The 23,081-nt window shown below is 36.4% G+C and overlaps 1 protein-coding gene across 5 annotated transcripts in view; it reads right to left on the reverse strand.

Annotated features, from left to right (window-relative positions):
* Positions 1-23,081, reverse strand: part of LOC143212158 (protein couch potato) — a 251,750-nt gene that overhangs the window by 116,895 nt on the left and 111,774 nt on the right. The gene's annotated exons all lie outside the window — the stretch shown is intronic.

Consider the following 23,081-nt stretch of genomic DNA (forward strand, 5'->3'; position numbering starts at 1 on the left):
AATTTAACGACTGATTTCGCCTATACCTTCGTTTATTTAATGTAATTCGTCCGCGTCGAACACTTTATGGGGCACGACCCACCGCCAAATAATATTGTTAGCGAAATTGAATCTGCACAGAGCTGGTCTAACCAAATACGAATCGATTTCTTTTATACTTTCGCTAACGAGAGAACTTTGGTGTAATTCCAGAATTCTGATCTATTTTAACCCTTTGCAGACGCCAGTTTGCTTACAGTAGCTCAACCAATTTGAATGTTCTGTGAATACGAATAATTTTTCAAGGAATTGTTACTATCAAACATGAAAATCGTCAAATATACTTTACTAACCTATTTAGAACAGATGAGAAATGCTACAATTAATTCTTCTTACGTATTAAGTAATGGTCGTATTATGATCATATATTATGATCAAAATAAGTACCTAACTGTTGCTGCAGAAGTCAGTCTCGACATAGAACCAGAAAAAGGTGATTTAATCCCTCCCGCCAGTAAAGCGTTAACATACAAAAATATATTAATTTTAGCGTGTTTCGGTGCTGGTTTGATTGAGCGAAAGCATGTCTCTATTTTTGAGAAATTTTAGAAATCAGGTGTTCCGAATTAGGTGCAGTTGGCAGTTAGCCTACGATGGGCACGGTAGGGGCCTCTCAAACGTCTGCTCAAACCACTCTTCTTTTTATTTTTGGTTTTATATCAATTTAAACAAAAATGCCCATTCCTGTCCTACATATTGAACTTGATCCCATCAGAAAATGTTGGTACCTCGGCTGAGACGCGTCTCATTCTAGCAAACAAGTAATGCCAGAATGAACAGAGACTCGAATTTTGTTCTCGTTTTGCGATTCTGACCGAGTGTACGCCGCGCCACTACGCAACGAGTAAGTACTCATGGGAACTATGGCAATCTGTGGTAATAGATTGTGATTTTATAAATTGTATTCGATTTAGAAATGATTCCATAGGTTGTAAAACCCGAGACGTGGTCTAATCTGCCAGTGATACCTTTTTCGCGGAGGAAAGTCTTGCCTTGGACAGTTGGACAGACCGGTCTGTCTCAGTTGGCAGCTCGCCAAATCAGTATGTAATTTACCGTCTCAGTTTTGCTTACTTCCGCGGTACCCCACAATGTGTTCTAGTCCCCGAGACCGAGTAACTGGGTCAAGAATCAATCGAAAGCGAAATAAGACGATTCTCGGGACTTGCAATATTTGACACTGGATACTCGGTTTGACGTTCCTGCGACAGAGAAGTACAAACAAACGGGACCGCTTGTTTGGCCTGTCAGATTCAATGATTTCAAAGAGGAGAGATATTGATCCGAGGTCGTTGGAAATGTAACATTCAACTTTGAATTATGGAACCGCACCCGAGACAGTAACTAATAACTCAATCGCAGTTTACGAGCGAAATTTGGCTTCGGTTAAAATTGGCGTTGGCCGGGATTTCGAGAAAAAATCTTTCAAATACTAAATAGGATACGGCCTAGTCGGCCAGAAAAGTTAACCTGAACGTTTTAAACAATGTATACAAATATGTACTGTCTAGAGAACGAGAGGAAACTACCGGGAGGGGAACGGGGCAAAAGGAACGCAAAGGCAATCTGAATGGTCAAGCTTCTTTCCCCGTTCCCTTGCCGCTAGTTTTCTCTCGTGCTCCGCACAGTATGTACATGAAAACATTTCATTTTTGGTTTTTCATTTTTGTTTTCAAGATAATTTGAATAAAAATGTATTAACCCCTCGGTCTACGATTTATTTTACGGTTTCAGTAATTAGAACTTTTTTTGTAGATTGTACTACCCTAAAAAATGAGAATATTGATATAAATTGTATGGCTATATGTTCTCGAATAACTGTATATTAACAAAAACAAAATAGAATTTTATTTCGGTTTAAAGAAAATTATTAACATACATTTTTATCAGAATCTGTTCAGAATCTTCATCACGAGTCAGACATGACATTGTAAGGCAAGGGGTTAATAATGCATAAACATTTATTAGAGGAACTATATTAAAAGGAACAATAGAGGAAATATAGACAACGTGTTCATATTGCAACACGTTGTAGAGAGGGAAGTAAGGAAGAAGTTTACGCTTTCTTCATGGATCTAAAGGCGGCTTTTGACAGCGTGGACAGAGGGAAGCTGAGGGAAGGGATGGAAAGAAGACAAAAATAAGGAATGGGCTAATCGAGAGAACAAAGGAAATATGTATACGAAGAGGTGATAAATGTAGTTAGGGTGAGAGGAATGGAATCGAAGGAATTTTAGATGGGGGAGGGCGTCAGGCAGGGGTGTGTGCTGAGTCCCACCTCATTCTTGATTTCTTTATCAGACTTGGAAACAGAGATGGAGGAGGAAGCAGAAGATATGAACCTGATACTAAAAAGGCAGAAGATATATCTAGGAAGGAAAAAGCTAGAACTAAATGCACAAAAATAAAAAATGATGGTGTTTGGTAAAGGTAGGGGGAGCAAGAAGAAGAAGGATTGAAAATGGAGGGAAGAAGAATTTGAGGAAGTGCGAGAATTTAATTACTTGGTGGTCCAACTACAGAGAAATGGAGACATAACGGGGCATGTTAAAGAAAGAGCGAAAGTAGCAAATATGATACTAAGGCAAGTATGGGGCATAGGAGAAAGATTATTTAGGGATGAATTTAAGAAAAGAATGCTTTTGTTTGACTGCCTAGTAGGAGGGATAATGATGTATGGGGCAGAAATATTTGGATGGAAGGAAAGGGAGGAACTGGAGAGAGTACAAACGAAATGCATTAAGTGGCGCCTGAAACTAGATAGGAATAGGAAACCATGAGAGAGAAGGTACGAATTGGAGTAAACCAGTATTGGGGGGGGGGGGGGGGTAAACAAGTACTGAGGGAACCTGGAGAGAAAACTGAAGAAACACTCTTTGCGAACAAAATTGCTTTGATTCGATCTAGCTCTTCTGGTTGCCGAATTGGCAACGAATGCGTGCAACCGTCAAAGATCGTGTTGAAACGAAGGCGACTTCGGTTAGACAATACTTGCGTTCGTCGCAACACTCGCAACTGGTCCCAGAAAGCAGTGTGAATTCTGTTTGGAACATTTTCCGGAATAAGAAATGACGAGACAATTGCACGAATCGATTCAAGAGAGACACTTGGTGCAACGTATGCATGCATTCGCGTGTATGGGAATCGCACGGATCAATCTCACCGAGTGCCTATGTACAATCGATCCGCGTGTTCCCACGCATTATCACCGCTAGGAAGACGGCAGGTTTTCCCAGAGGAACGCGACCGAATCGATGCGCAACGCGTCCGACACAATGCTGCGAACACGTAGACGTGGAAAACGTGGAAACAATGCGCAACCGCTTTCTCCGAGTCCGCGTTCTACTGTACGCACCGCGTTCACCGGGAGGCGAAAACTAGAAAAAAAGAGGAAAGAGGAAAATAGAGCCGGGTAAATTGTTCGCGGAGGAAAAGAGAACGGGAGAACGTTTCCCTCTCTCCCGGTTGGACGCGATAACCGATAGAGATGGGCTGAAGTACTTCGCAACCATTCAAGTATTTAAGTATCAAATGCATCAGTGCTCACTTCTACCAAAAAACGCGTGCGTTTGGGTCTAGCGCAATATTCAGATGTCTCGAAGAGAGAAAACAAACGCAAACGTGTGCGCCGAACACATATCGTAAATCGATCGACGCACGTGTTCGAGTTTGGGCGATGCTTTTTCGCTTTTCTTCGCAAGTGATCTTTGAAAACAACAAAAATATTTAAGGTGGTCAAGTTAGGCGAAATACCCGGTATAATGCAAGAATTTTACTTCCGGACCCCAAATTTTGCAAAATTTGTATTGTATTATTGTATCCGGTTGGAGGAAAAATAATGTCAGCTTTCAATCCTTAAGAGAGAGGTTACATACCTCTGTAAAATAAATAAGATCGGATTTAAAAAATGGTATGTTCTGTTAGTACAATACGTCTAAAATACTCTCTCAAAGTTTTATTTGGAAATTCGTGAAACTCCTGGATTTATAGATCCGAAAGTGCAGTCGTGTTACACATTGGTGAACGTTACACTGATCGTCCATCAGGAGATGTCAGTGAGAAATTTGTAGGGACCGTGTGATATCCCTACTCCGCGCTACATGTCTTCCACAATTGGCCGAATCGCGTGACGAACACGGCAAATGCATGTATTAATGTGACTGGAAAAGAGCGATGTGGTGACACTGAGAGCTTCTATGTCGACCGTTCCCGCCAGAACCTAAGCGTAGGAGGGGAGTCCGCAGCCTGGCGTCAAGAGTGGGGCCTTGCAAATCTCCCTGCGCTCTACTGTCGAAACGCTGCCGTCTACTGATGGACGATCAGTACATATCACTATCCTCCCGGTGAAGTGGCATAAACGTTTCACCAGGAATCGCAATGTCACACAGTGAAGTATTTGCCCCAAAAATGTGGTCAAAAGTCAATTTTAGAAATTGTACATAAATTTTCAAGCTTGTGTTTCTTGAGTTTCTCTTTGCTTCGGTTAAAATCGGAGTTGGCCAGGATTTTGAGAAAAAATCCTTCAAATACTAAATAGCATCTCTGACATCTGAATGTTTTAAACAAAAATCTGAAGGTTTTCAATGTTATAGGTACGCATGTATACAATACAGTACTCTATTTAGTAGCTAAACTTAGAGAGGTACTAAAAACTGACGATTTCTCATTTTTGTTTTCAAGATAATATGAATAAAAATGTATTAATAGCGCATAATCATTTATCAAAAGGAACTATATTAAAAGGAACAACGCTGTCCTTCCTTGCGCCTTACACTTTCATCGTCAATTACACCACTAAATACAGTTGAAATTATATGATGTTGTTTGGTATCATTTTAATCTGAAAAATGCGAGAAATAAGTTGGTGAAAGTCCCATAAAAAATAATGAAAACTAAAGAAGTTTTGTAATTCGATTAGTACTGATTCACACACCGATACGCTTCGGCCGCGCGATCCGTATTTACATGCTGTCCTTTTCTACGTTCGGCTTCGATTGTACTCTCGGCGCTGTCGGCGTGGTAGACGCAGTCATAAAAAAATGTCTCTACACGATATGTCTCCGTGCAGAACACAGGCCGTTGGAAAAATATCGCGGCTTTTTCATCAAATTTCGATAAATTTTAGCCAAATTATAGCTGTTTAAATATTGAGCGAATATTGAAATAGCTTTGACCGCATTTTCTGGGCAAATACCCCACTGTGCATCGCTCCATCGAATCTCAGTAGACTCAATACACATATTCATATATTTTCCTTAATCTTGAATTTCCTTATTTTTTATTGCAATGCCTACAGAAGTATCTGCACAAGGATGAATGATGCAGAGAATATATGTATATGAATAGTATCAGGACAGGTGGTACAAGCAGTCAACTAGTGATTTAACCCCTTGCCCTTCGATTTATTTTACGGTTTCAGTGATTAGAACTTTTTTTGTAGTTCGTAATTTGCTAAAAAGGAAGAAAATTTATATCTATTGTATGCCTACACACACACATGTTCTCCAATTCTCCAACGTGAACAAAACCAAAATAGAATTTCATCTCGGTTTAAAGAAAATTAATAACATACATACAATACATATATATTTAGGCTGCTTTTTACTTTACCGGACTCCAAAGTTTTGCCTTTGTTCTATAAATTATTATGTATTTGGTATGTATTATTGTGTATATGGCTCTTGCCTGTCAAAAACACTGCAAATTGCTCAAGTTTGAGCAACCATAACTCCTGAACCATTGATCCTACAGGATCGAAACTTTGATCTGCAGGTGCCCCGGGTACAAATCTACTGAATTACATACCAAATACATAATAATTTATAGGAGAAAATCAAAAATGTTGAGTCTGGTAAAGTAAAGTGTGCCCTATATTTATTAGACTCTATTCAGGATCTTCTCTTCTACTTACTATGCAAAAATAAAGGAATATCATGTTCTCAGTTGACGCTTCGTTTTTCAGAAGAATGGGTTTGAATATTCGTTGAGCTAGCATGCCCTTCCGTTTACAGGAAGTAGAATCGGTTGGTCACAATAGCCGCATAATTTCATTTCTACTTAATTTTTTTGCATATGGAATCATTGCTTACCCGCTTGTACCACTCGTCCTGAAACACTGTACATAATCCAGTGTTTCTCAACCTTTTTTGATTAACGGCACACTAAAAATATCTGGAATTATTTGCGGTACACCTGAATATAAAAAATGTGAAAGCTGTATGATACAAAGAAAAACAAAACAAATTATTTACTTACAAAATCTATTCAATGAGAGGGCTGAGCCTGTTTTATTGAACAAATTAAATCAAAACGAGGTTCCAAAGTTGCCAGACAAGTTCGCATTTCATCGTCAACTTTTAAAATTTCCTCCCTTTTTGGACTTGATTTCTGTCGATGCTGAAAATCCAAATTCACAGAATCACGAAGATGCAAAAGGCAGAAGAATTTGAATAGCTTTCAAGCTGATTGCAGGGTACAAATTTTTGGCAGAAAGCCAAAACTCATCGAGATTCTTTCCGAAGAATTATTTGTCAAAAACCCTTGCGGCACATTTGACGAACTCTCGTGGCAAGCTGGTGTGTCGCGGCACACAGGTTGAGAAACACTGGTACAATCGGTCACTTAGTATTTCGTTCACAGAAAATGGAGTTCATATGAGCAGAGTTCTATCGTAGTTACTAGGAACGCCTCGCGGCTAATGAAACGGAGTGAAATCGGCGAACAGACGTCGAACTTGATCCCAACCCGAGCAGCGGGCACGTGATCTCGCGAAAAGCGGGCAAATTGTCGCCTTCTTATGCGCACAGCACCGCGCACCGCAACACGCTGCTTACCTCGGCGTGTGCCGGAAGAAGGAGGCTTCACTCGCCGTCCCTGTAACTCCTTCACGTTCATATTCACGAGCGCCTATTCAATTTAACCTTGCACCCGTAAGCATCTGATGTATGCTATGCCTCTGGCGCGGCGGGCTTTCCGGGTGGACGAAATCCAGTAACGTCTCAACAGCCGAATCATCAACACTCTCGATGGGATCAAGCTCAATATGTAGGGTAACTGGCAACTGCACCTAATATGAAACACCTGATTTGAAAAACTTGCCAAAAATACAGACACACTTTCTCTTATATGGCGCCGAACCTCCTACGCTCGCCACAAGATGAACAGATAGTCAAAACCTTTCCCGCTACTACCTGATCCGTCACCAATCCCATAGGGATGTATTGTATATACAGGGTGGTCCACGCAACTTGCACACCTATAATAACTTCGAAAGTATGCGTTGCACGAAAAAGTTTTGTATACAGAAGTTCCATGGTCTGGAGGGATACATTGTGTAGTGTATTTTTTTTTACAGGTGGACGCGTAAAGGACATATGAAGCTCAACTTCATTGTTTTTAAATGGAATGAGGTATTTTTTAATACATCAATCAGCTGGACATTCGTTATAAAAAAAGTACTAACCTATGTATGTCGAAAAATTAGTAGTTCAGGAGATATTTCAATTTAAATAACTCTAAAATACCATTACTGTAAGAGTCAGTAAACACTAATGTCTTAGCACACGGTAGTAATGGTATTTTAGAGTTATTTAAATTGAAATATCTCCTGAACTACTAACTTTTCGACATACACAGGTTAGTACTTTTTTATAACGAATGTCCAGCTGCATCGATTGATGTATTAAAAAATACCTCATTCCATTTAAAAAAACAAAGTTGACCTTCATATGTACTTTACGCGTCCACCTGTAAAAAAAATAAATACACTACACAATGTATCCCTTTAGACCATGCAACTTCTGTACACAAAACTTTTTCGTGCAACGCGTACTTTCGAAGTTATTATAGGTGTGCAAGTTGCGTGGACCACCCTGTATGTACCGACCTCGTCGTAAATACAGAAAATCCGCTGTCTTCTTATCAATCTCGTCTTGCACGTTTATTGGTGTGTAAAACTTCCACATTATAATAAGGTTGATTAATTATAAACAGAAACGGAACAAATCGATGAAATGAAACAATTAATTTGAACCAGGTCGGAGAATAAAAGATTCAGGAAAACTAATCAAATCAAACAAATGCCACTACACAATGCTATTTTATTAAAATGAGGTTGATTGAAAGTTCAATAATGAGTTAAAAGTCATTGTAATCCATGGAAACAATACGTAAAATTTCGGTCACTGAATTTAAACATAGAATGTTATTTCATTGGATTATTACCAGATCTACAAAATGATTTTCGGGAAATCTACTCTGTGCAGTTAAACCGTGTAACTCGCGTCCATTTACATCTATTCTGGTGTCAAACAACGAACGAAGCCAAAAAAAAAAATAATGCAGTCGTCCATTTTTATCCGCATCACGTGTACCCCGTTAATCCTTTCCTCGTATTAATTACTCGGCCCGGACCGGGAAAACGACGCGACGCGACGGCCCGACGACCACCTATTACTTCCGGCTCAACTGGTTTTTGTGAAACATTAAAAACTGTAATATCCTGCAGCGAAACGACCGAACCAGAGAGAACCCTTATCATTCAAACACGCCGAGTAAATGTTGTCTCGCGGACAATTTTCTCGTAATAACAACAAATCATCGAAAATTGCAAGCTATACTTCAACACGGTTCGTTCCTACACAACCAATTGCAAGCAAAGTGATTCCATGCTAAATCGTTCATATAATTTTAAGTAATTTATTCTCTTTAACACGAACCGTACCGGCTACAAAATGTGTCGAATATATATATATACATTGTTTTATATAAATTACAAGACTGAATTTATTTAGAATTTTCACAATTTTTATAACAATACGCGATTACATAAAGAAATTTATTGAATAATTTCTGATGGAAGCAATTAACCCTTTCGGTCACGAATTATTTATTCCTGGAAAAAACGCCATAACTGAATCCATCTTCATATTTTCAACACCTGCGTGCTCTCTGTTGAATTCATAGAGCCTACTTACTCATCAGTTCGTCGCAATTTTTTGACAGTTTACAATTGTAGGATGTGAATTGCGGGGTTCGCGACAGCGATGAAGAGTGCCTTCTGAACTGGCGTAAATTAATTAATTTAATTGCGTGATTGAGTTAGCCCTTTTCCTCCCCTAAGCGAACCAGATCCTACTCCTATCATTATTTTCGAACCCCAAAAATGAACGTAAGAAGGTTGAAAAAGTGCAAATGCGAATAAAATTGACACGTGGTATGTAAAAGGTTGGCCACCTCTGGTCTAGAGTCTAGAGGCTGGAGTCTAGAGAGGAAAGATGGCCAGTCCTGCAATTATCTCGAGCCGGGCGGATCGCATGCTATACTGTCAGCCGATAGCGTTTCTTAACTTTATTAATTGGCGCGGCTTCGTCGTGGTAATTTAATGCATCTACATCATTACAAGTTGAGCGTCTCTCACGGTGCCATTACGTGGACACGTGCGCGCGTCATAAGTTAACGCAATGCAATTACTTAAGCTGGGTTCACGTAAGACGCTTGCCTATCGTTCCACTACGAAAGTGGAAGAGTCTATTAAGATTGATCCACACTTGTCAGTCGCCTGCTCACGCTTATGAAAATTATTATTTTTGCCGACGAATTTCAAGCAATTAGACCTGATCCGAATTGTACGGAAAATTTCAAAATCCTACATTAATGGTTTCGAGGGTGAAAAGTTAGCGGATAACATGACCAATGCTAATGCTAGAACTATCGATAGATCAAAGTAGATAATTGGATTTTATTTTAATATACTAATGACACAAACACCAAATATAGATATTGATTGACTTTTATGATACTATCGATACATTTATTACGCTTAACAGTAAACCGATAAACTATATACATTCCCTTAGAAGCACTTTATATTTAATCAATTTTGTTAATTTAATTACGGTAAAATTAAGGTAAATTTGGTCATTATTTACATTATAGGGGCTTCCTCACCGATTTTGATGAAATTTAAATATGTTATAGATTTCTACGTTTTGAACAACTTGTTCCTATATACATATGTTACCGCAGCTCGATTTTAGTTTTCGAGATATTCGCAAAAAGCTATCGCTAATACCCGGCGCGGTGTTTGTTTACTTTTTACCACGTTTTTATTAGCTCGCTTTCTTGTTTGTTTGTCTGTTCGGTGGCAAATTTTGCAATTGATTTTAAACTAACTTATAAAAAAACAAAACAAACCCCATACAGATAGTCCTGAAAAAATTAGTGATTGTGAATTTTTACTAGCTATAAAAATACTTGTAAGATTTAAAACGAAAAACGTGGGGAAAAATTCGTTTTAAATCTTTTTTTTTTGCCTTCAACGTGTACAACCTTTTTGCAATTATAGAAGAATTACTGTGTTCAAAATCTACATTCAAAAATATACAAAAATTTATGTTTAAACTGTTATTTACGAGCCAGGGCCGCGAACAGCACGACTGGCCGGCGAAGGGTTTTTACCCTAGGAATATGGTATCAATTTGTTAGTTAAGGTGCGCGGATGAACCCAATGCGAAATTGGGTAGCCGCTAGCAGGTTGGATAAGAGCACAGACGAACCTGATGCGAAATCAGGGAGCTGTTAGGATGCGGACGAACCCAATACGAAATTGGGGAGCCGCTGGGATTATAGACAGTGAGGACGAACCTGACGCGAAGTCAGGGAGCCTCTAGGCATGGAGTCAAACGCAGACGAACCTGATGCGAAATCAGGGAGGCGCTAGGATTGTTAGTGGGCCTCGTAACTAGTATAATTTAATTGATACAATCCGAGCGGTAAGATGGTATCGTGTGGGGACGTTCAATTACTCGATTAGGATAGTGGACAATAATTATGGGTTTAATGAATTTGCGCGAATTATCAAAGAACACAAATATATTCTGATTATAAGAACTTGTATTACAATTGTGTAATTGTCGCGAACGGGTTGAATTTAGAATAGAAACAATTGAAAGAAGATATTACCTTAACCTTCCGTCGGGCGCAATGTGCTCAACGGGCACACATTCAAAAAACATGATAAACACCTAATTAAGTTCATTTATACAACTGCTGTTAGAGAAATGCTGCACTTGGTGCCGTCTATACTCGTAGGGCCGCCCTTTTGGGCCATTCCCAAGGGTGGGGGTGACTGAGTCTCTTGTGTTTTCCAGATACTTACTTGCTACCCGAACCTTCGGGACTGCGACTTTATGATACGATCTGTTGGACCTGGGAGGCTAAGTTGAATGCATTGGTTGAGAAACCTTCTAATTGTGCTAAAATGTGCCACATGTTGGCTGCACACCGGTCTATTAAAGAAATGGCAGTAGATTTATATGGGGTGGCTCTGTTCGTTTATCTAGGACGGTTCCTGCCAGAGATGATCTTGAACATCTATTCGTCATCCGTAACAAAACTATAATATTCCTATGTCTAATTCATAGATTATTTAAAACAACGAAGCTAATAAAGAAATTGGATGGACAGAAGCATGTAAGTTTAATTCTACATTTGGATGATTACAATTTTGATATTCAAACATCTTGTTAGTTTTATTACTTTGTAGGACCTCCGTTGCGGTCTATTACAGTATATAGCCTGTTTGGTATACATGCAATTAACCCTTTGCCATACGATTATCTCCATGATTACAATGATTAGAATTTCTATGTCAGTAGTAATTTCACAGAACAGGGAAGAAAAATATGTATTGTATATCTGCGTTTGCTTGAACGCTTAAATATTGGTTACAAAAAAAAATGGAATTCTACTTCATTTTCAAAGAAAGACAACATTTAGTAACTATTTTTCAAGAGTTTTCAGAATAATGCATTTTTTGTTAGTACGAGCACTATAGCGAATATACTCGTTATAAATTGTACTAAGAATGTGTAAAAGTTAATATTCCCAATCCCCTCCCCCCTCGTTTGAGACATTTTTGAAACTAGTAAATGTAAATGTCTTGGTACATTTTTAAATGAGGAATTTAATCGTACAATTTAAGAAAAAGTTACTTATCTACATGATATATGTATTTATTGAATATTTCGTTTTGTTTTTGTAACTTTCCCGTGCGGTGATAATCCATTTTCATATAAACATAGGTACGCGTGTGTGAGTGTTGCGTCGTGGGTAACGGACACAATGTAGTCTGTAATTAGTCCAACTCACATGTACATGACCTATGAACTTTCGCAGCAAATTGCATATCGACGTTTACAACTTCTTTCGTTACATGAATCATTACTAACTGGCTACGTGCGATTAAAAAAAAAACCTGTTGCATTGCATATGATCGAGTGTATATTATGAGAAATCGATTATTTTTGTTATTACTTTTTTTTGTTTTAGTGGTCGACTCTTTTTGTACAAGGGCCTCGACGGGTATGGGGTACATAATATGTAATTCTATTTACAGTGGTTCCATTCCTTATTTTCCCAATATAATTTATTCCTCATAAAGTGTTAATACGATGGAAAAATGAATAATTAAGCTATTAAATTTCGTTTTTTGAACTGAAAAACTAGGAAAAGATGGACTGAGCTTAAAAAAAGATTATTCGTGGAGACCACAATAAACTTCACTTTAAGGGAGCAAAAAATGTCAACTTTTTCAATAAAGTACTAACCTATGTATGTCGAAAAAATAGTAGTTCAGCAGATATTTCAATTCAAATAACTCTAAAACACCATTACTGTCGTACTCAGGCGTTACACTATGTAGTAAGTAAATGCTAATGTCTTATCGTTAGTACACGACAGTAATGGTGTTTTAGAATTATTTAAATTGAAATATCTCCTGAACTACTAACTTTTCGACATACATAGGTTAGTACTTTTTTATAACGAATGTCCAGCTGCATCGATTGATGTATTAAAAAATACCTCATTCCATTTAAAAAAACAGAGTTGACCTTCATATCTCCTTGACGTCTCCACCTATAAGAAAATTAATGACATCAGATTACGAACGCCTCGATATTAAGTAAGTTTAGTCTGATGCATTTTCTTCAGGCGTCCTGTTTATAGTGCCCCACCCCTGTATATGAGAGAGATTTCTCATCTATTAAAATTCTTAAGGGAAGAAATAACATTTAATTTCAATTCTATGTTTTGCAATCGATGCAGACAATTTTTATTTTGCATAAAGATCCGCAGTCTATTGATCACGTTGACATGCCGTTATACTACGTCTCAACGAACATATTATTACAGATTACAGTGATCAAGACCTGCTTTTGAATTTCTTTCCGATTCCCTAGAAACCATTCCAAGTTGGTGGAAATGATTCTCCACACTGGATGCATAACGTGGTCTATTTCCATTTGAGGGGAGGTTTCGATCTAGATTTTCGAAAAAATTAAATTTGTTTGTAATGATCTATTGATTGATTGATTTTTAAATGATTTCTTTAGGTTCCTACACCGGCACCTCCCGTTAATGTGAAAATTTGAGAATCAGCAATCTGTAGTCGGCAAGCGTACCGACACTCCATTTTGGTCGGCGAAATAATTAGCCATTTCCAAGGAACTGTGATTCGTCAAAGCAAATACAGTAATGGCATTCTTTCGAACGTTATTACTGCCCTGCCTGGATGTCCTTCAAGTAGTCCCGAGAAGGAAATGCAATTTCTGCGGAACAATCGATCACAGACGATTGAATCCACCACGAAGGCCCGTGAATGGCTGTTACGTTGATGGTATTATTTCCTCTTCAAATCGAGACGCAATTCGTGTGTATTTCGCTGGTGTTCTCGCCCCGCGGATATGACTTCAATTTAATTTTAAAATTTCCTATAAATTCTCTCGTATTTGTGCTCTCGTAAATCTCTATCCGTTTGTGGTAACTACAAATTAGACATATTTTTATTATTTTAGCAATAATTTGTTAAAATAAATTTACTCCGGGTTCTAGTTCTTATAAGATCTACATATATCTATATACAGGGTGAAACATAAATTGTTTTTATCAGATATAGCATGGTTTCAAGAGAGCTTTCACGTGATTATAGCATATTTTTTGCCAACTCTTTCCTTTCATGATTTTTCAAGGTCACCTTCAATTTTTTGCAAGTATATCTATAATTTTTTACGCCTATGTGTTAGAACAGTAGTTCTTCAACTTATGTAGTCCAAGGCCCCCTTCTTGAACAACATGTTTTTTGTGGACCCCATCCCAACCCTAGGCGTTTTACATAGTTCTTGAGACTTGATTTGAAAGATGAAAATGTGAAAACATAAAATATTTTGAACAAAAAAATGATTTGAATGACCCTTTTTGAAGTGAAACTTCTTTGCTGAGGGGGCTACAATTTTCTAGCGTTATGGAAGTGACGGAATTTCGCGAATAACCTCGAATAGTTTGACAAGTAACATTTTCATAATTAATTTACTAACTTTAAAGACCTCATTGGTGAACTTTTAAGATTGTATAATGTAAAATGAAGCCTTGGTTACATTCCCATTACAGTTTTATGCAGGTTTGATGCTTAAATTGTTAGTTATTAACAAATTTTTGAGAAGTGGTATGTTATGTATGACTGTCCTTGTCGCACAGTTCGACCCTCCTTGTCTTACGCATGGAAACTTCCGAAACAATCAGCCCGCGCAACAATTGTTAATCACTTATTAATCAGAGTTAATTTGTGAACATTTGCAATTGGATAACATAGAATCAACCTCCTATCGTAACATATAACATAGAATCCTCCTTCTCATCGGATTTTGTTCCGAATGAAAGATTTATAAACAATTATCCAAACCCTTGTTCTAAACTAACCTGAAAAATTTGGACAGATGTCAGATAAATAAAAAAACATACGCATGGAGAACCACGCGCGGCAGAAGTGAAACTTCTTGCAGTCTAGTAATGTTTAGAAGTAAATTAAGATTGGAAACGGTAGATAATCCTAATGAAGCGACAACAAGATCAGGTACAACTCTCGATGCAGTATTTGCAAGACATTTAGACAAAATTGTATCAAGAATATTTATATCATATTTTAATTTTTAGCTATCACCAGCCAATTGTGTCAATGATAGAATCATAGGAAAAATAATGAACGATCAAAATTTGCGACGCAAAGAAGGAGAGCGTATGGGAAATGCTGTGAACTATGTCTCTTTCCTTCCCATACGCTCTCCTTCTTTGCGTCGCAAATTTTGATCGTTCATTATTTTTTCTATGATTTTCTATGATTCTATAATTGAAACAATTGGCTTGTGATAGCTAAAATATGATATAAATATTCTTGATTTAATTTTGTCGAAATATCTTGCAAATACTGCATCGAGAGTTTTTTAGCAAAAATATCTGTTAATGTCAAAATTCAAAATTGTTTCGCGGACTCTCGGTAAAGGCTACGGGGACCCCAGCGGTCCGCGGACCACAGTTTAAGAACCACTGTGTTAGAGGATTTCAAGACGCATTCGGTGGTGTCATAACATAAAAAATTGCAAAAAATTGCTTTTTTAATTTTTGTAATCACGTGAGAGCTCGTTTGAAACCATGCTATGTGTGATAAAAACATTTTCAATCGGACTGCTAATAACGATTCGTGGTTCACCCTTATACATATAATTGCCAGTTCCTCTGTCCTCTGTAACAGAAAAAAATTTCGGAACACAGAAGACGTAGAAAGCTGAAATTTGGAACACAGGTAGCCGTTAGCCCAATGGGGTGCACGATTATCTTTTTATCTCGGAAGTCCTCCAGAATGGTAATATTGAATTAGTGTTATTGAAGTTCCGCTGTCATCTGTATCGGTAAAAATATTTGAGAAAACTGAAATTTGGTACACAATTAGCCCAATGGGGTGCACAAACATGTTTTTATCCCGGAAATCCTTCAGGATTAATTGATAAAATTAAATTTTTCTGCCCTGTGTAATGATTAAAAAAAATATTGAGACACAGAAGCCTTAGAAGGCTGAAATTTGGTACACGGGTAGCCGTTAGGTCGAAGGGGCGCACAAATATGTTTTTATCCCGGAAATCCTACAGGATTACGTGCAAAAATGAAATTAATGGCATACCTCCAGCAGTATGCCAGCCGTTGATTTTTCAACAGGAATTATGTTAGTATATCTCTCCTCTGTGACGGAAAAATAATCTCGAAACACAGAAGACACAGAAAGCTGAAATTGAAAGCTGTCAGAAACACTGAAAAATGCACAACTTTAAGCAAGCATAACTCCTGAACAGCTACAGGATCCTACAGGATCGAAACTTCGATCTGCAGCCGCCCCGGGTACAAATCTACTGGATTACATACCAAATACATCATAATTTATAGGAGAAAAGCACACATTTTGAGTCCGGTAAAATAAAGAGCTACCTAAAAGAATGTAAATACATAAACTGCCAAAAATTAATGAGTAAACCACCGCTAACTAAACAACATAAAGAAGCTCGTTTACCATTTTCTGAGAAGTATGTTCATTGGAAGAAAGAATGGCGAAAAGAGTTATCTTTAGTGATCAGAAGAGATTTACGTTAGATGTGCCGGATGGATACCGTTGTTATATCCACAATTTGCGTAAATAACAAAAAATTTTATGCAGTCGACAATTCGGTGGTGGTGGAGTAATAGCGTGAGTGGGAATTGGGTACTATGGAAATTAAGTTTATAAGTGGAAAAATGAATAGTGGAAAGTAGATTAGTTTAATTCGTAGATTAGAGAATTCGTTGCACGTTTGGTATTGGAACGTGGTTTATTACACGCAATCGCGTAAACGACAAACAAGTCCAAACGAATGAGCGCGATCGAGACGAGCGAAATTGTCGATCCCGTAAAGCAGAACAAAACAACTTGAGCAAAGGGCGCGATTGACGTGTGAAGCGTGTGAACGATAGAACGAATCTGGTCGTCGAGGTAATGCGAGCGATTAACGGTGGTTCTCGGTAACCACATGATCACGCATCGCGAGCGCGATACTGGGAATCGCCAAAAACATGGGTTTCGCGTACAGTTGATCCTCAGGAGCGTAAATCCTGGGTCCGTGTAACGCGGGGAGCTACTGAGGGACGTATCACTCGCCCGCGACATCTTAAAACTAACTTAAGACTAATTGTAAGCTTAATCCTAAACAATTACTAATTATATGTTTAATTAGTAATTGCTTACTAATTAATTAGTATTTACTAATATTAATATTAATATTAACGTTAATATTAATATTAACATTAATATTATATACTAATATTAGTACTAATTATTACTAATATTAGTAAACAATAAAATAAAGTAAATAATAGTAATCAATTATCAACTATATACTAATATTAGTACTAATTATTACTAATATTAGTAATTAAGTACAATATTGCAATAGTTGTGAGATGATCCGATACCATGGTGTAGAAGCGGAAGCCCAACTGGAATACAGGTTGGTCAATCACGTAACAATGAGAATTCGTCGTCACGATTGGTTGCAGGAATATGGGCGCGGACTCGATCATGCGTGATAAATTGTTCCGCAAAAACTTTATCTCGGTGTTTGTTCCGGTCGAAGTTTCTCGAGTAGGAATCGATCATGAGAAAATTCTTGGATCCTACAAGAACTCGAGATCATTCGCCGATTATCTCAGCGAATGTTACTGAAACTATAATCGTCAGGCGTAAATACTATTTCTTATTTATTAGTTATTATTAGACTCCGGATGTTTATGCAATTTTTTATTTTTATAGTTAATAGTTAATCTTGAAGAAAGTGGAATCAAATATTATAGAATCTTATTGTCAGTGGCAATGGCTTTTGTAGATACAAAATTAATTAATATTGTACCGAATTCGATTGAATTTTGTATTGTATTCTTTTTTTTAATTTTTTTTACGCCATAAATGCATAAAGATACGTAGTCTAGTTATTATAGTTCTCAAAGTTTCTTTAATAATCGAATCGGCCATATAACGTGGTACAATTTCCTTTATTATTATTTTTTAGAAACTTTAATAATACTTGATTACAAGCTACGCATTATTTAGTTCTATTATACAGTCAGTGGTTTATACATTATAGTTTTGGACACGATTAAATAGGGGTAGTTCCCGAGAGTATAATACTTTGTTTTGTTTAATCCACATTATTTATAAATTTACAAGATTCGAAACCAAAATAAAGTGAAAAATAATCAACGTTTTCGTAATAATTAACGTCAAATTAACATTGTACTTTGGTTATATGATTTTAGGAAATCATGAAGTGTCGCCTAGCCTAGTACATACCGGAAACGTGAAAAATTCCGAATAGTAATTTGCAACAATAAAAAAGTAAAAGAAAGGGTATAAAGCCGAATTATATGGCCAATGGATCATTCGATAGGGCATCCAGAAAAACCATATTGTGCAAAAATTTCAACCCTGTATCTCGATCGGGAGGGTAGTTATGGGGTAAAATCTAAAAATCAGTTTTTAGCCTATTTTCCCTAGTTAACTATGTTTAGAAATTCTGAGAAAAATCTGACACATGTCAAACACTCAAATACATACTCTGCAATTCGTTTCAGATTTTTAAATTGAAGAATTAAAAAAAAAATAAAAAAAGTGCAGATTTAAGTACAGTACCGATATATTGTTATAATTACTGTCCATTAATTTTGTCTGGTTTTATGGTTAGGATAGGTTAGGCATAGTTACAAAAATAAAAAACAATTTTTTCGACAGTTTTTCCGCAAAGAACTAAGCTAACCTTAAAACTGTTCCGTTCTATTTATTCTGTAAGTCTATTAGGTACTGATAAAAACCTTGAACATTTCACAGAAATAATTAAAAAATGAAATCAACTCGATTAGTATTTTTGATTTGACCATCGTATCCGGATATACTTTCTAATATCATTACTTTCTAATATCACTACTTTCTAATATCCTTACTAATAATATAGTAAGGAAGATTTTGAAAACTGAAAAGTAGACTTCTTTCCTGTCGTACTGGCGCACCATGTGAGTTTATTATCATGATTATCATCCCGCATTGTCTCGCTTCAGGTTATTGACTCTTACCCTACACAGAGTGTACTGTAACTAAGCTCTTTGCGACTCTTTGTGTATAAAATCACCAATCAACTAATGATTCCCGCATAATTCAGGAATCATTAGAGTTTTATTATTCACTTGATTATCTCAGTATCGAAATATTCAACATGAATTATCTTATTTCTTTAAATATTTGGAATACCTGAAAAATGTAGTTGATCTTTTGATATTTGTACATTTTCTACAGGGTGTACAATATTTTATGTTCGAATCCACAATGTCTTCTGTTCGAAAAGTCCTCTCTCGTGTTTTAAAGCTTAACGTTCGAAATGTTTAGATGTTTTAATTTAATTGAACAAATCCATTTTTTTTTAAAATCCGAAAAGACATTAAAATATTATTATATTTATTTGGTTGGCTACAAACTCTTGCTTTGTTACATTAATGGTATTAATAATTACAAAAATAGGTATTATAAATGAACAGAACATCGTGGAGTCAAAAATCTGGGTAAGCTTAAATAAAAAAGTGAGCTGTTTATATTTTCCAAAAAACTAATTATGTACAAATTGTTTACATGGATGGTTACACTTGATAATATTTAACGTCGAAGAAAAATACAAATTCATTCAAACACGGTAGTCTTTGAAGTTAACACCATTCGCGAAAGATAGTGAGTGGCACAAATATTTATCGACAATGGGAAGTTTACAGTCTGCGATAAAACAATGACAAGAAATGCATGTAGCACCGTCGCGTCGCGTCGCATTGCATCGCTTGTCTATACGTATGTAGATTTAACGATCAGTGCGCTTCCGGTAAAAAGATACTAATCTTTGTTTATTGTTTCTATAGTTTCATTGCAAGCATTACTACTATTTCGTCTGTTTTCATCGTTACGATTATTTCTTTGGAGTTCCTTTCACTTCGAAAAAGTTAAATGAATTTTATTGGATCCTCAAAAGTGTAGTAAAGCGTTCGCTAAACAATAATAATGCTTTTTTAATGAAATGAATTTTGTTGATATTAAGGTACTATCTATAATATCTGTGTAGTAAAATAGAATAGATAATAATGTATAATAAACTATATCGAAGATTATAAATGGGCTTGTGTCATCTCTTGTGAAATTGTCTGATGTTTCATACTATGCTTCATATTACAGTGAAGCCTTGATCTAAGAAAAACCCTCGGGTCCGTACTGTTTCTTAGATCCTGTAGAAAAGGAGAAGAAAACTGCCGGATCCGTACTGTTTCTTAGATCCTGTAGATCTAAGAAAGGATAGCGCGTGTTAACACGGTTTCCGTTTTCTTAGATTTAGATCAAGGCTTTACTGTGTTCATAATATATTTCAAAATATTAAAAAATAATTTATATGTGTTTCTGTACAAAAACATTCTGATAAATATTTTTATGTATTCATCACCTAATTATTCTTCTATAATATTAAATACAATACTGGAAACGTTTATTGTAACAAACGAATATCGAGCACGTTATGGTTTATACTTCTCTCTCCCTCTTCTGGTCTTACTATTTTAAAATTACTTAAAACGGATGGTTGTTGGAAAAAAAATGACCAACTTATTAATTCACAGGAAGCTGTTGCATTTATTCATTCTAGTGAGTATATTTTGTACTGCATTAACACATACAGTCTACATATGCCTTGTAACAACAGCAAGACTGTTATTGTAATATATGTATGCAGAAAGGAATTTTATTTAACGATGTTCCAAAAACATATGTTTATAATTTCGATAATCGGAAAATAGAACATGTGTAACGGGCTATTTTCACCCACATAGTAATCTTAGTGTTAAAGTGAACTGTGTACGTAATTTATTAATTAACATTAGTGAATATAATCAGACTGGGTCTACACAAATCTCCGTTTTCATAAATTATTTTATAAGTTTTAAAATAAAGGGGTTTTCTATCGTCGATGAAAAAATTGTTTAAAGTAGAAATAAAATAAAAATATTATTGATAACTGAAAATGTGTGTTTCCTTTCATTTTTAACATGCAAAATATAAAATATATAACAATAAATGTCCATGTAGCTATCTCATATTTATTTTCTCCTATAAAAACATACACAGTCTAGTTACGAAAAGTAGGCGAGTGCTTGGGACTATACGCCGACCAGTTTCCACTGCTTTTCATTTTAAAAATACGAAATAATTACATATCTCTTTGTTATTTTACGCAATCGCCGAACATTTGTTTTTCGCCGTAAACGCGTTGTGGAAACACGTTCGAGCAAGTGAAAAAATACACGAGGAATTTTACAAACGCGTGATACAAGTTTCGAGAAAATAAATCGCTGAAAGTATAAACAGCGTTTGGGAAACATTTCGAAAAAGTTTTCGTTCGCCAGCCCGAGATGCCACGTGTTTGCCGTTCTCCAGGAGCACGGCAAACAGCCCGGACAAAAGGAGAGTGGAAGAGAGTTCCATGAACTCGCGGGGAAAAAGTTTACCGGAAATAAATCACTGAAAACTAACAATGCTTTCGAAATGCTGCATAAATATGTTCCTATTCGTTTTGCTGGTTTGTCGCGGCTTTATGAGGTTACCCCGTACATCGCGGACACTTCGAACGGAAGCAAACGAGGAATGATTCTGCAAAACAGGTTACTGAAGTTTCCCCAATCGAATATTCGAGTAAATACGTCAAAACAACCTTTTCATTTCTTGACATACAGTGCGCGGCTGTATCATTTAAGTACTCAATTTGTGACGATTAAACTAACTGAATAGCTGTTTCATTGAGGATATCGGAAAGACTAATGTGTCTACACGAGATACATCAAAAGCAAATTTTTCAAATTATTAATTAGGGCTGCGAACGGTCCTAAGCATTACCAATTATAGAAAATGCGATTAAACGTTTAAGTTTTTATATACAGAATAATGCTGATAATATAGAGCGGTTATTGCGATTGTTTGAATTTTGGAAGACATGGCCACGATGTTGCGTTTTAACTGATCTGGGTTAGGTCTGGGTTAAAAAATACAATTTAGGTCTTTTACTTACTAATTTGAGGTTAGGTGGGGTTAGGTACGTGTGGGGGCGGCAAGGGTTTTGCCATTTTATTGATCGCGGGATTACTGGACATCGTTGTCTCTTTATTTACCCGGCCCTGATAATTGTTCTTAACTATTATAGTTCCTCTACAGTATATGTTTATTAGGAATAGTGTTTCGCTTTCTAAAATAGTACTCTCCAAACGGGTGTATTTGAAGAACGAAACTACACTTTAATTGCTCTGTACACGTTCCTGCAGTTATAAAATACAGGAAAGAGGATTCGCTGGATTACTTACTTTCTCGTTGCTGCGAGAATAAATTGTGGAACTACGAACTCACCTGTAACAGACAATAAAAGGAAATATTAATTTACCCATCGTTCCATAATAATTTTATATAGCTTTTATATGAATATTATCTTATTCGAATTTTTAATTCTAGAATGTTTATTATCGCTTGTATGTTAATTTGAACGGAACTACGTGTTTGAGACGTTCGTTCAATAAAGATCAAAGTTTCAAGTGCACTCTACCCTAATACATATTTATATTTTATTCGCGTTTTCTTATTTGCATGATCTATCTCCTGTCTCCTGCGTACAATAACCTCTGGGCGCCATGCATTTAAAGCACATATAAATGCGGGAATAGTTCGAACATTTAATAAGATTTCTATTTCACGTTTTCGCTCTACACTTAGGCAATGTTATGTCAACATTTTGTGAATTCAATTAGATCAATTTGACAATTAATGAAAATGTTTGTCTGTAACTGGATTGCAGTATGTGTTCAGCAGATTACGCATAATAGATTAATTTACATATTTCTGTCAACGAAATATATTATTTACGTTCAGTTCAACTCAAATGGTGCATTGAGGGTGAATAACGTTTCCCTTCACCCATAAATTATGAATGACATGATCATGATCAAGTCTCTACGCTATAGTATGGATTTTTTCAAACCAAATGTTATTTGACATATAAATAATATGTATATAATAATGTTATGATATATATAAATAATTATGTATATAATAATTAGATGGACATATG

Source organism: Lasioglossum baleicum, chromosome 9 (genome assembly GCF_051020765.1).
Source record: "Lasioglossum baleicum chromosome 9, iyLasBale1, whole genome shotgun sequence".
In the NCBI taxonomy this organism is placed as follows: domain Eukaryota; kingdom Metazoa; phylum Arthropoda; class Insecta; order Hymenoptera; family Halictidae; genus Lasioglossum; species Lasioglossum baleicum.